This window comes from Triturus cristatus, chromosome 5_1 (assembly GCF_964204655.1).
Source record: "Triturus cristatus chromosome 5_1, aTriCri1.1, whole genome shotgun sequence".
Lineage (NCBI taxonomy): Eukaryota > Metazoa > Chordata > Amphibia > Caudata > Salamandridae > Triturus > Triturus cristatus.
Genome location: NC_140587.1, coordinates 292,957,646 through 292,972,101, shown reverse-complemented (window position 1 = coordinate 292,972,101; position 14,456 = coordinate 292,957,646). Strand labels below are relative to the sequence as shown.

Below are 14,456 nucleotides of genomic sequence, written 5' to 3'. Positions count from 1 at the left end.
CAACCGTAAGGCCTACCTTTCACGTAGGATAGCATTGAGTTTCCTAAATACAGGCAGTTATGTCATGTTTCGTCTCAAGTGAATTATAATTTAAAACCCTTCTTAATGGTAAATTCAGATTTTAAGTCATAATTCTGAAAATGCCACTTTTAGAATGTTATTTTCTTGTCCTAAACATTTCATGCTTGCAGCCTGTCTCTTGGGTTATATGACTAGGTGTAGTTGGCAGTGATCTTTGTGTATTCCTCTCAGCCAGCCACCCAACAGGGGGACTGGGTGTTGGCAGGACAACCATCCTGACAGAATGGGGCGGAGCTGTGCACAGTCCCACTTGTACTTCAAAGAGCTGCCTTAGTATACACAGAAAGAACTTTACATTAGACTTTTGTGACTCCAGAAATCCTGAGACCAAGGCAGGGAGGTAGGACATTTCAGACACTTCTGTGGTAGGAAAACTCCAGAAGTTTCTTCTGCTACTTCAAATCTCAGACCCACTCTTCATTCACTTCTGGACCTTCAGAGGACTCTCATAGGACTGCCCTGCTGCGTACTTCAGAGTACTCCCCTAATGCTTCAAGAGGACTGCCCTGCTACCTGAAGACAGGCATTCAGGTGAATGGACATTAATGGAAGCAGCATCAATTTGTTGCTTCATTTCACATCTTCTCATAGATTTCAATAACATCACCATAGATTTGGAATTGTAATTGGCATTTTGATATTATCTCTTATAAATCACAAAGCAGCTGAGGCAATGATGTGCTCTATGGAACCCCACAAGGGGCCTCCTGTACAAAGGACTCCAAAGTCCTGATTCTGGTAGATGGGCAGGCCGATTTCAGAGCTGGTCTATCATCTGGTCCGTTTTAGGAGGATTTGGTGGTAAAAGTTGTCATAAGCTATTGAGAGATCAAGGAAGATTAGGGAAGATAAATGGTCTTTGTCCAGACAAGATAGGTGGTCTTCTATGATATCCGTCACAATGATCTCAGTGATAACGACTGACAGCCATTCAAGAAGTGATTTATTTTGGCATAGTTATGCAATTGCTTTTTGATCTTTCCGTCTAGGTTCTTACTTCAACATTCAAACATTCAAAATAGAATGAAAAATGCCATCACAGTTTTTAAAATTATATCAAAGTTAAAAGTTAATATATCCTCATTAGAGAAATATCTAATGGCGCCACGGAGTAGAGCGAGCCAAAACAAAATTCCAAACTACTACTGGGCATGCTGAGAAAAATATGTGGACACTACACTGACAGGACAACCCATTGAATTGAAATTAACAGTTCTTGTCTTACATTAAAACAGTGGCATTTACTTAAACAAGCATTTACAATGCAATAGGTCTTGCAATTACATTGTTTTGAGCTATTGGCATTGTAAATGACAATGTGTTTTATTTATGTTTTGGTTTTTAAAACAAATAAAAGGCATTGTCATTTGCACTGCTAATAGCTTAAACTTTCGCAAATGTGCACCTTTACTGCACATTTTGCACGATTGAATTGACCCAAGGCAGCACTGCGCAGTGTATGTTGTGTGATGGATCTTGGCGCATTTATTGCAGGAGGCAAAAAGAGCAAGACAAGCATCATTATGTCATGTTCATTGTGCACTCACATACACTAGTTCCGATTCTGCCTTTCTTGTCCATTCATCATTGAATAGTAGGTCTATGCTATGGTAAATATTCTCACGATCCTTATGCAAGGGGTAGCCAGAAGTGCATCATGAAAGGAATCCATAATTCAAGGATGGCCCACGTCACCTTTATAAGGTGGGGCCAAAGGTCAAGCGGCCTTTTTGACTTCTGGCCCACAGCCCACCTGCTCCCTGCAGTTTCTGCTGAACACTCAAAGGTGATTCTTATGTTAGGTTTAGCCAGCAAGTCCCAGAATGTGTCATAAATTGTGTTACTCTTAGGACTAGCTAGCATGCACCCAGCAACAGCTGTAACATTACATGTACTCCAGGGGTATCCAAATCACTGATGAGCAAACATATATAATGATGCACATAGTCACAGCAAGACATCGAACCTGCCCATTTTCAAACTCAGTTAGGATAATGTAAACAGTTAGGTAAAGTCACATATGGAATCGCTTGGGACCTAACACAGATCCCACTGTTGCTACGTTCAGTGGTAGGCTGTGGTCTCAGTAAGTTTACAATAGTGGTATTTGAACCTGTACGTTGCACATCGCTTTCTTCTACAAAAGCCCTAATGTATTGAGCGATCTTATTGGAACCCAGCCCAAAGATTGACGATTGCTTTCTGCTCTCGTTTCCTTCGGCTGCAAACTCTCCAATTGCCATATGTTAATCATCACTCTCCTATAATATGTATTAAACGGCTCTGCAAGAGTTAACCTTTGATGCCAAAAGAGCCATAATGCCTACCCAGAGAAGAAACGCCAAGCAGAATCATGTAATGAATATGTTGACACACGTGCTTTTCAATGTTATAAAACTCGGACCAAAAGATATGCTCGCTTTTTGAACCTCTTGAGACCCGAAGCGCACACACCATTAAGTAATGTGAAGGCACAGAGATTGAAATGTTAGTGTGGTGAGATCAATCGCTATGCAAACAGTCTACAGAATCAACAGGGAGTCGGGGGGGGAGGGTTACAGGAATGTAACATTTTAAAAAGAAAAATGCAGCTTTCTTTCATACTTGAACATTGTGTAAATCGATTTTTATCTCCCTTGTTCCCTGAACTGTCAGGTTAAAGGAAGCACAGAGTGTTCCTTTCAGTCTCAACAGCTTTTATGGCGCGGTCAGACAGAAGGGGAAAGCTGCATGGAAAGCTTGGGAGGAGGCATTTCTGTGTGGGCAGGAAGGAGCTGGACACTCGCACACTCGAGGTTTCACCAGAGTCTCGACCCCTTAATGCTAGGGCTCTTATGCTGAAAACAGTGCTTTAAATGGGCAGATACAGTCCGTTGCGGAGTACCTGCACTTGACAACAAAGCTGCAATATATTTAATGGGAGAGTACCAGCACTTTATATTTTCATTTAAAGCACTCCCAGGCAGCGCACGCAGGGCCCACAGTAAGAGTGCACTGAAGGAGCTCTGGGGCCATAAGAATACTTCTAAACTGACGCACCAAAGCGCTTTGTTAGCAGACAGACTCTGTCCCATATATCCTGACCCACCGTACACCTACGGGGGTGTTGTGAATTCAATCAATCAAGAAATTTGTATAGCGCGCTACTCACCCGGAGGGTCTCAAGGCGCTTGGAGGAGGGGGGTCCGCTACTGCTCGAACAGCCAGGTCTGGAGTTGCTTCCTGAAGGAGAGGTGGTCTTGGGTCAGAAGGAGGTGGATGGGGAGGGAGTTCCAAGTCTTGGCTGCCAGGTAGGAGAAGGATCTTCCTCCCATGGTGGCTCTTCGGATGCGTGGAACGGCGGCGAGGGCGTGGCTGGTCGCTCGAAGCTGGCGGGTGGGAGTGTAGAAGGTCAGGCGGCTGTTGAGGTACCTGGGGCCCAGGTCGTGGTGGGCCTTGTGTGCGTGGATGAGGAGGCGGAACGTGATTCTCTTGTCGACAGGGAGCCAGTGCAGGTCTCTCTGGTGTCCGGAGATGTGGCTGTGTCGGGGGATGTCCAGGATGAGTCGTGCGTAGGCGTTCTGGATGCGTTGGAGTCTTTTCTGTAGTTTGGCTGTGGTTCCGGTGTAGAGGGTGTTTCCGTAGTCCAGTCGGCAGGTGACGAGTGCCTGGGTGACCGTCTTCCTGGTTTCGGTGGGAATCCATCGGAAGATCTTTCGGAGCATGCGCAGGGTGTTGAAGCACGATGATGAGACGGCGTTGACTTGTCTGGTCATCGAGAGGGAGGAGTCCAGGATGAAGCCTAGGTTGCGTGCGTGGTCCGTTGGTTTGGGTGCGCTGTCCAGGGCAGGGGGCCACCAGGAGTCGTCCCAGGCAGAGGGTGATGATCCAAGGATGAGGACTTCCGTCTTGACTGAGTTCAGTTTCAGGCGGCTGTTCATCATCCACTCGGCTACGTCTTTCATCCCTTCGTGTAGGTTGGTTCTGGCGGTGGCTGTGTCGTTGGTGAGGGAGAGGATCATCTGGGTGTCGTCGGCGTAGGAGATGATGTTGAGGTTGTGTTGGCGTGCGATGGCCGCGAGGGGGCTCATGTAGATGTTGAAGAGGGTGGGGCTGAGTGATGATCCTTATGGTACGCCGCAGATGACTTCGGTGGCCTCGGATCTGAACGGGGGGAGGCGGACTCTCTGGGTTCTTCCGGCGAGGAACGAGATGATCCACTCTAGTGCCTTCTCTTGGATTCCGATGTGGCTGAGGCGCTGCACTAGGGTGCGGTGGCAGACAGTATCGAACGCTGCGGAGAGGTCCAGGAGGATGAGGGCCGCTGTTTCCCCATTGTCGAGCAGGGCTCGGATGTCATCAGTGGCTGCGATGAGGGTGGTCTCGGTGCTGTGGTTGGCTCGGAAGCCGGACTGTGAGTGGTCGAGGGATCCGTTTGTCTTGAGGAAGGCGGCAAGCTGTCTGTTGATGGTCTTCTCGATGACTTTGGCAGGAAAAGGGAGGAGCAAGATGGGTCGGTAGTTCTTGAGGTCGGTGGGGTCTGCTGATGGTTTCTTCAGGAAGGCGCTGAGTTCGGCATGCTTCCAGCTCTCCGGGAAGGTGGCGGTGTTGAAGGAGCAGTTGATGATGTCCCGGAGTTGGGGTGCGATGACGGAGTCGGCCTTGTTGAAGATGTGGTGGGGGCATGGGTCGGTTGGTGATCCGGAGTGGATGGTGTTCATCGTGTGGATGGTGTCTTCGTTGCTGACCGGGGTCCAGGCACGGAGGGTGGTGGTGGGGGCCGTGGGTTCGGTGGTTGGGTGCGTGGTCTGTGCGCCAAAGCTGTTGTGTATGTCTGCGATCTTGCTGTGGAAGAACGAGGCGAGTGAGTCGCAGAGGTCTTGTGAGGGAGTGATGTCGTTGTTTCCGGCGCTGGGGTTGGAGAGCTCTTTGACGATGCTGAAGAGTTCCTTGCTGCTGTGTGCGTTGTTGTCTAGTCGTTCCTTGAATGCTGTCTTCTTGGTGGCGTGGATCAGCTGGTGGTGTTTGCGGGAGGCGTGCTTGAGGGCGGTCATGTTGTCTGTAGTCGGGTCTTTGCGCCAGGTTTTCTCGAGGGTGCGGCAGTTCTTCTTGGAGTTCTTGAGATCGTCGTTGAACCAGGAGGTTTTCTTGCTGCCGTGTCTGCTGGGAGGGGTCTTCAGTGGTGCGAGGTAGTCTGCGCAGTTGGTGATCCACTGTGTGAGGTTGCTGGCTGCTTCGTTAGGGTCCGTTGTGCTTGCGGGAGGGTTCTGGCTGAGGGAGGTGGTGAGCTGGTCGGCGGTGATCTTGTTCCAGTTCCTGCGAGGAGCCTGTTGCGGGTGGTGGTGTGTCGTGGTTCTTCTGAAGCTGAAGTGGACGCAGCTGTGGTCAGTCCAATGAAGTCCGGTGGAGTGGCTGAAGGAGATGTACTTGCTGGAGGAGAAGACTGGGTCAAGCGTGTGTCCGGCGTAGTGGGTGGGGGTGTTCACCAGTTGCTTGAGTCCGAGGTTGGCGAGGTTGTCCAGCAGGGTGGTGGTGTTGCGGTCATTGTTGTTCTCCAGGTGGAAGTTGAGGTCCCCTAGGAGGATGTAGTCAGCGGAGGAGAGGGCGTGTGGGCTGATGAAGTCCGCGATGTCTTCGCTGAATTGCGTGCGAGGTCCTGGGGGTCTGTAGATGAGGGTGCCTCTGAGTGTGGTCTTGGGGTCGGTGTGTATCTGGAAGTGGAGATGTTCGGCGGCGGAGATGGTGTCGTCGGAGTTGGTCGTGATTCGGATGGTGATCTTGTGGACGATGGCGATGCCTCCTCCTGTCTGGTTGACGCGGTCCCTCCGGGAGATCTTGTATCCGTCCGGGATGGCGATGGCGATGTCGGGCGCTGAGGAGGCGTTCATCCATGTTTCCGTGAGGAAGGCGACGTCTGGAGATGTGGTGTCGAGCAGGTTCCAGAGTTCCACGGCGTGTCTGTGGACGGAGCGGGTGTTGAGCAGGATGCACTTCAGGTGGTTGCTGCTGGTGCTCGGCTTGGTGGGTGTGGTACAGGTCCGGATGCAGGAGAATTTGCAGGATTGGCAGGTGAAGGGTCCGTGGGTGCGTCTCTGGGTGGCTCGGTGGCAACCGGGGATCCGGCCGTTGTTGAGTGCTTTGAGGGTGGGGGCGTCGTAAGTCCGGCGGGTGGGCTGGCATCTGTGGGGGCCAGGGGTTCTGGCGCTGGGCGCGGTCCAGGCGCAGACGGCGCAGACGGGCTTGCCTTTGGCGCGCCTTCGGCGCACAATCGGCGCGCCCGCTGCGTGCGCCCGCTGCGTGCGTCCGCTGCGCAGTCGCTCTGGGGGCGTCATAAGTAAGGAGCCAGGAGGGAGGGTCAGCTGGGTGGCGGGAGCGGGGCGGCCAATGGGCTGGCGGGGGGCGGGGCCGCAGGGAGGCAGCGGCGGGAAGAGTCTGGGGCGGGCGGGCAGCTCAGCGGCGGCTGGGACGCCTGAAGCAGGCAAGCGGCGAACCAGGAAGCGTGGAGGCTACCTGGAAGGAAGCAGGCAGCAGGCAGGTAGGAGGTAGCGATGGAGCGTGGGGGCGACCTAGCCTGGTCACAGGCTCAGCGGTCACTCCCTGTGAGGTGGACGCGGTCCCCTTAAGTAAGGAGCCGGGAGGGAGGGTCAGCTGGGTGGCGGGAGCGGGGCGGCCAATGGGCTGGCGGGGGGCGGGGCCGCAGGGAGGCAGCGGCGGGAAGAGTCTGGGGCGGGCGGGCGGCTCAGCGGCGGCTGGGTCGCCTGAAGCAGGCAAGAGGCGAACCAGGAAGCGTGGAGGCTACCTGGAAGGAAGCAGGCAGCAGGCAGGTAGGAGGTAGCGATGGAGCGTGGGGGCGACCTAGCCTGGTCACAGGCTCAGCGGTCACTCCCTGTGAGGTGGACGCGGTCCCCTTAAGTAAGGAGCCGGGAGGGAGGGTCAGCTGGGTGGCAGGAGCGGGGCGGCCAATGGGCTGGCGGGGGACGGGGCCGCAGGGAGGCAGCGGCGGGAAGAGTCTGGGGCGGGCGGGCGGCTCAGCGGCGGCTGGGTCGCCTGAAGCAGGCAAGCGGCGAACCAGGAAGCGTGGAGGCTACCTGGAAGGAAGCAGGCAGCAGGCAGGTAGGAGGTAGCGATGGAGCGTGGGGGCGACTTAGCCTGGTCACAGGCTCAGCGGTCACACATATTTGGTGTGTAGTGGAATTGTGTTGTACAGTGGAATTAACATGCCCGTCCGTGTTTAAAAGGCTAGTTCGGTGATTTCTTTGACGTGTACCTGAACCAAAGTATTGTGGGCCGTGATCACTTGCCAGGTACTGTGGGGACAGGGGTGCAAGGACAGACCCCTTTAGATGTGCGTGAGATTGTAGGGGGCGAAGAGTGAAGTGGTATTGTAATGACTGCCCCCACTCCGCGCTCGTCAGCACATCCCGTGTTTGTGGAAGTGGCGACGACAAAGAAGAGACGGCTTCTTTGAGGAAATGCGCTTTGTGTGATCCGAGACACAGCGCAAAAGGCTTGCCCACCAACCCCTGGGACATGTTTGATCTTCACCCAGGCAGGAGGCGCTGCAGAATGCAGTGTACGCCGCCTTCAACTATTCCCTTCATGACGACTGATATTAGTCTATTTTATGCAATAATGCTTTGCCATGTTAAGGGATTTTTTTAATGAATACCTTTTTTTACTTTTTGGACTATTATGCTGGAATAGGTGGACCGATTCGTGGCGTGTAGAAATTGAGATAAACAAGCGGTACAATAGGATAGGAACTTTCAGTCAACTTACCTAGCACTTCACCCCTCGTCCTTTTGAAATAAAAAAAGTGCACAAAACTCCCTGCTGAGAGGTGAGGCGATCAATCGAGTTTTGCGCAGCTGTTTACGTACCAAACAGTGACATATGCCGGTTATACGGTTTGGCTCCTGGCGGGGTTCCCATCACTGCCACGGTGAACTACAATTCCCAGATGCTCATCATGTAACGAGCAAGCCGGGTCCATGTGACTGGCACAACAGAGCTGTTCCTTGCCCATAAGGAAACACTGGGTTCCTTCCGAAATAACCACACCCGCACCCCCACTTGCATTAACCGGTAGCTGTGAGTGGCAGGTCCTCCGGCACAGCTGCACCCCCGGCAGTAGAAGCAGTGGTTTGGTTGGGAAGCTCAACAGTCAACGCCCCGCAACCCCTTACAGCCGCTGACAGGCAGGGCAAAGAGCACGAGCATTATAGTTGAATTTGGCATTGAAGCACCAGTTGCCCTCAGCAACGTGAAACATCACAGCATGGTGGCAAGCACTATATTAACAAGTGGACTTATGTCCAGTTTACCTGCTCAGTTTATGGTCTGTGGTCTATGCGCATACACATATAAAGCGTGACATACGCCGCAGCATCTTGGGCACGAAGATATCACAGCAGACACTAGATTAGGCAATGATCTACATACTAAAAGATTAGCCTTTAATAGTTCCCGAAACTGTAATATATCTGGTTGGGCTCAAAGATATTAAAGAGGGGCATTCGACAGCTCGTGCGCTGCCATGAGACCGCTCTGCTACCCATGCTTACTGTTCTGGATCTAGAAATGGGCACCAGAAACCGAGAGTCGGAGAAGAATGAACAGGAAGGCGATACCAAGAACATTTTCATGGCAAAAACTCTAGACCTGGGACGTGAATAGCTCTATGCACAAGGACCAAAGCCTTAAAGGTAATCCCTGGTTTGATTGGCAGCCCGTGTAATTTACTCAGGACTAGTGGGCATGCGCTTTCCATGGTGTCGTAGTGATCGAACGCGCTGCAGTTTTCTGCACTCTCAAGCCTTGATCGATTAAGTACGTGCACCACACGAAAGTGGAGTCTGAGACTTCATTCAGTGATACAAGAACCACAGTCAAAAGCAACGAGAATATATAACAAGGAAACAGTGCATCATTGTATTGTATTGTATATCAATTTGTATAGCGCGATTGCTGCCCCACGGGCGTCCAAGCGCTAGGTATGTAGACAGGGCTGGGCGGTGCAGCAGAAGTTTAGGACTCGTTGGACCTGGCAAACAGAAGGGTCTTCAATTGTTTGCGAAAGGAGAGCAAGTTAGGGTTGGACCGGAGTTGTAGAGGAAGTGAGTTCCACAGTTTTGAGGCGTTCAGGGTGAACATCCTGCCTCCAGTTCTAGCTCTCTTAACTTTCGGCACCACGGCCAAGAAAGCCTCCGTGGAGCGAAGATTTCTGCTTGGGTGGTAGCGGGTGACTAGGTTGTCATTTATTGCTGGACCTGTTTTCCAGAAGGCTCGATGTGAAATACACAATGCCTTAAAAGCCACTCTCTGCTTCACCGGCAGCCAGTGTAGACTTTTTAGTCCAGGTCTGGCTGACTGCGTACGTGGGATCTTAAGCAGGGTACGGGCTGCCCAGTTCTGCACCACCTGTAGCTTCCGTAGGGTCATCTCAGGGGCTCCCACGTAGAGAGCGTTATTAAAATCCAGCCGGGACTGTATCAGGCCTTGTACTGCCACCTGTTTGGCCTCCATTGGTAAAAGGGGCAAAACTTTCCTGAGTGTTCTGAGCAGGCCGAAGCATGTGGCAGATAGCTTAGTGGCCTGGGGGGTAAAAGTAAGACTTTTGTCCAACCAAATTCCCAGGCTCTTTACACTTTCTTTGGGGGTAGGGGAGTGCCCAGGCAGGAAGGCCATAAGGAGATAAATGGCACTGGCGACACTGGGCCCAGGAGCATAAGCTCAGTTTTATCCCCGTTGAGCTTTAAGGAGGAAGCTGTCATCCACCCTTTAACCTCCTCTAGACATTTCATCAGGCCTTGCGGGGTTTGCCTGTTGCCCTCCTGCGTCAATGAAACCACTAGCTAGGTATCGTCCGCGTATGATATGATCTTAATACCGTGCGGTTCGACGACCCCAGCCAGTGGTCTCATGTATATGTTGAACAACGCAGGGCTCAAGGAGGAGCCCTGCGGAACCCCACAACTCAGTGATTTGCTGACTGACACTGTGTCCCCGTCAAAGATCTGGAAAGATCTGTTAGTCAGGAAAGAATCAAGCCACCTCAGTGCATTGCCTGTTACCCCGATGTTAAGGAGACGGTTCAGTAAGGTGGTGTAACTGACCGTGTCGAAGGCTGCACTTAGGTCAAGGAGGATCACTGCCACTGATCCTCCTTGATCCAGTATCCTCCGTGACTCTTCGGTGACTGCCAACAGCGCAGTTTCAGTTCCGTGCTTGGGTCTAAAGCCTGTCTGGGTCGTGTCTAATAGCAGGTTGTTCTCAAGGAACTGAATTAGCTGGGTATTTATGTGTTTTTCCAAGAGCTTACTTGCTCAAGGGAGCAATGAGATTGGGCGATAACTGGCGTGATCTTCTGGGTCAAGATTCGTTTTTTTAACAGTGCCCGTACCATGGCTCTTTTCCATACAGTGGGCACTATGCAAGATGAGATGGAGGAATTTAATAGATCCAAGATTACGGGCAGAGTGGTTTGACTTGCCCGCAACATGATCTCCGGTGGAGCTGGGTCAAGTGGAGAGCCAGATTTGACTTGCCAAGCCAGTTTATTCAAGGTGTCGAGGTCTAGAGGTGGGAAATGCCACCATCATGATAAGCGTTTCCCTGCCATATAATGCTAACACACTATTGAGTGGACACAAAGCAATAATGCTGACACATTATGAAAAAGAACAGTGTGTACACAAGAGAACAAGGCATAATACAACAAGACAAGCCCGGCGGAGCGTGGTGCGCGCGTGCTTGGGGACGTGTGCGTCTGCGCGAGCGCGTCTCAGAAGCGCGTCCACAGATGTCGATCGCTGCGCGTGCCCCGGTCTGTCTTCCTTGAGAGGCATCACGGCAACAATAGTTCTCGTTGGCGGCAGCGCTTCGCGCTGCAACGCCAGCGAGACCTAAAAAATGATACCTCAAGTATATGGTAAATGTCAGAAACAGGACACATGAAGCAATGGATGGAGACACAGAATAAATGGGGTCCCTAAATTAGAGGTTTGTAAATGTTACTACCAACACAATCCACTTCTCTTCAAATGGGTTATAAAGCAATGGCAGACGTGTATCCATGAAATTATATCTCGGACAGTACACTTAACCCCTTGGGTGCTATGGATGAAATGGTTCTGTCCTCCGCCACGGTGCTTGTGTGCGGAGGACGGAACCCCCCATGGGGGAAGCGCAGGAGATTCCCCTCCCAACCCCCTCCCCCGTGGGCTGCCCAACTACAGGCCCCAACCGGGATGAAAGCGGAAGCGCTTCCACTTCCACCCCTAAACCCCTCTTGGAGATCTGCTTATGTTGACGTGTGCATTGCGTGCCGACATAATCAAGTGCAGATGGGGACATGCCAGAAGTCATTTGCTGCCAGTGCGTCCAGAGATCGGACGCCTTTTAGGTTATTCCTTCTCCTGGGGTGTTTCGTGGAGGAAGAAACAGACACAGGGGGAAGGAAAGAGTTTTGTCTTTCCTCCCCGGCACTTGGCTGGTGGTGTGCGTGGACTGGCGCTTGGCTAGTGGTATGCGTAGACTAGCGTTAGGCTGGTGGCGTGCATGGACTTGCGTTGGACTGGCAGTGTGCGTGGACTTGTGCTTGGCTGCGGTGTGCTTGGACTGGCATTTGGCTGGCGGTGTCTGTGAGCTGGCATTTGGCTGGCAGTGTGGGAGTACTGACTTGCTGCTGGGCACAAGACACACTGCTAGCCAAACGCCTGTGCACACACTCTCTCAGCTGCCAGCCAGTGTGATTGCTATATCAGTCATGTGGGCGTATGAAAGTGATGGGCCCTTGAATAGTACTGTCTGTTGATGTGAGTGTTGTGATGTGCTTGGCCCGCGGCTGGTGGTGTGAATGGTCTTGTGTGCCATGTATAAAAGGTACATAAATGGCCTGTAAAGTGGTTGGTGCCTTGTCGCAGCTTTACAGCTTACGAGCTGCGAGTAATTTGTTTTGATTTTTGATTCTTCAATTATTAACAGTGCATTTCAATTTTGTGAAAACTCTCGATAATAAAATTGTACGTTCTGAACCTTCACTCACCCTCGTGCCAAATCCAAACAGTATGTGTGTGTATTTGAGGAATAGATGGTTGTGAAGTAATGTTTGTCTTTTCTGTCTTTCTATGCCATGGTGTACATTGTCTGTTGATGTCAGTGTTGTAATGTGCTGGGCCCACGGCTGGCATTGTGAATGTGCTTGTTTGTCTCGCGTATGAAAGGTGTGTGAATGGCCTGTAAAGAGGTTGATGCCTTGTCGCAGCTTTACAACCCACGAGGTGTGAGTCACTGGCTCAGTTTTTTTACCTTTAAATTATTAACAATGTATTTCATTTTTGTGAAATCTCTTGTTAATGAAATATACATTTTGAACTTTTCACTCACCCTCATGCCAAATTCAACCTGTATGTGTGTGTTCTTGAGGAGTAGATGGTGGTGCAGTAATATATGGCTTTTCTGTTTTTCTCTGCCAAGGTGTGTGTTGTCTTTAGGAAATATCTACCAACTCTAGATATTTTCGTAAACTAGACACTCAGGGGAGTACAGGGTGGTGTGTCTCTCCTGGATCCCAACAAGTATTTGTACCCACAATGCCCTGCAAACCTTCAAATGTGACTAAAATCTCACTTTTTCCTTCCATTACTGTGCCATATCCTTCCAGAATCATAAAGAAACCACAAATCTCCTACCACTCAGTGTTCCCCCCCGATCTCTCGATATAAATGCTACCTCACTTGTGCGGGTGCACCCACGAAGTGTGGCGACAGAGAAGGGCCCAAAACATATTGTGGAGACGTCAAAATTATCTATCACAAAACAACCTGGTTTTGCAAGGCGGTCACCTGCGTTTTTTGTCCTGAGCTTCAAAGCCATCTAGGGTAACCTACCAAACGCAGACATTTCTGAAAACTAGGCAAGTCCAGGGAGGTGTGGCATGTGTGTATTCCCCAATGTTTTCTTACCCAGAATACCCTGCAAACCTCAAATTTAGCTTAAAAATAAACATTAATCAAGTTACCCTTGGTCTACCTCACTTGTGTGGGTGGGCCAAGTGCCTGCGACAGTGAAGGGCCAAAAATGTGTAGAAATTGATGGGGCACCAGAGCGTGTTCGTAAGTGCACTTTTTTTTTTTTTTTACGCTTTTAGGCTGATTCAGCTTTGGGCACCTACACAAGTGAGGTATCATTTTTATATGGAGACCGGAGAGATTGCTGGGTAGTAGGAAATTTGTGACTACTCAGTGATCCCACACAGAAATGTGATTTGTTTAGCTAAATTTCAGGTATGCAGGGGATTCTGGGTAAGAAAACGCTGAGGGATCTATGAAAGCCACACCTCTCGAGACTCCAACAGGTGTCTAGTTTTCAGAAATGTCTGGGTTTGGTAGGTTTCCCTAGAAGGCCGCCGAGGCCAGGACCAACAAATGCAGTTTACCCCCATGCAAAACCAGGTTGTTTTGTGATAGATAATTCTGATGTCTCCATAATACGTTTTGGGCAGTTTCCTGTCGCAGGCACTAGGCCTACCCATATGTGTGAGGTACCATTTTTATGAAGAGCTTTGGGGAATGCTGGGTGGAAGGAAGTTTGTCACTCCCCTCAGATTTCAGAACATTCCATCACAGAAATGTGAGGAAATGTTTTTTTTTTAGACAGGTTTAGAGGTTTGCAAGGGATTCTGGGTAACAGAACCTGGTGAGAGCCTCCCAAATCACCCCATCCTGGAGTCCCTGGGTGTCTAGTTTTCAAAGATGTACATGTTTGCTAGGTTTTCCTACGTGCCGGCACATTGCAAAAAAAGGGTCAGTTTTTAGTAGAACAATGTGATGTGTCCACATTGGGTTTTAGGCCGTTTCTTGTCACAGGCACTAGGTCTACCCATAAAAGTGAGGTACCATTTTTGTCTGGAGACATGGGGGAATGCTGGGTGGAAGGAAGTTTGTGGTTCCCGTCAGATTCCAGAACTTTCCATCATAGAAATGTGAGGAAAATGCGTTTTTAAACACAAGTCACCCCATCCTGGATTTCCCTGGGTGTCTAGTTTTCAAAAATGTAAAGCTTTGCTAAGTTTCCCTAGGTGCCCATTGCAAAAAAAAAAAAAAGGGGTCAGTTTAGAGTGAAAAATGTGATGTATCAGTTTTGGCACGTTTCGTCGCGGGCACTAGGCCTTCCCACACATTTGAGGTACTATCTTTATCAGGAGACGCATGGGAACACAGAATAGTAGAACAAAAGTTATTACCAATTGTCTTTCTCTGCATTTGTGCCTTCCAAATGTAAGACAGTGTGTAAAAAAAGAAGTAATTTTTATAAATTCAGAGATGTGCAAATAACCACTGCTTCTAAACTCCATATCTTGTGCTCATTTTGGAAATAAGTAGGTTTCCTTGATA

The 14,456-nt window shown here is 50.4% G+C and overlaps 1 protein-coding gene across 1 annotated transcript in view; it reads right to left on the bottom strand.

The window, feature by feature from the left end:
- The window catches only part of WASHC5 (WASH complex subunit 5), a 330,547-nt gene that overhangs the window by 262,673 nt on the left and 53,418 nt on the right, over nt 1-14,456 (bottom strand). The window lies entirely within an intron of this gene.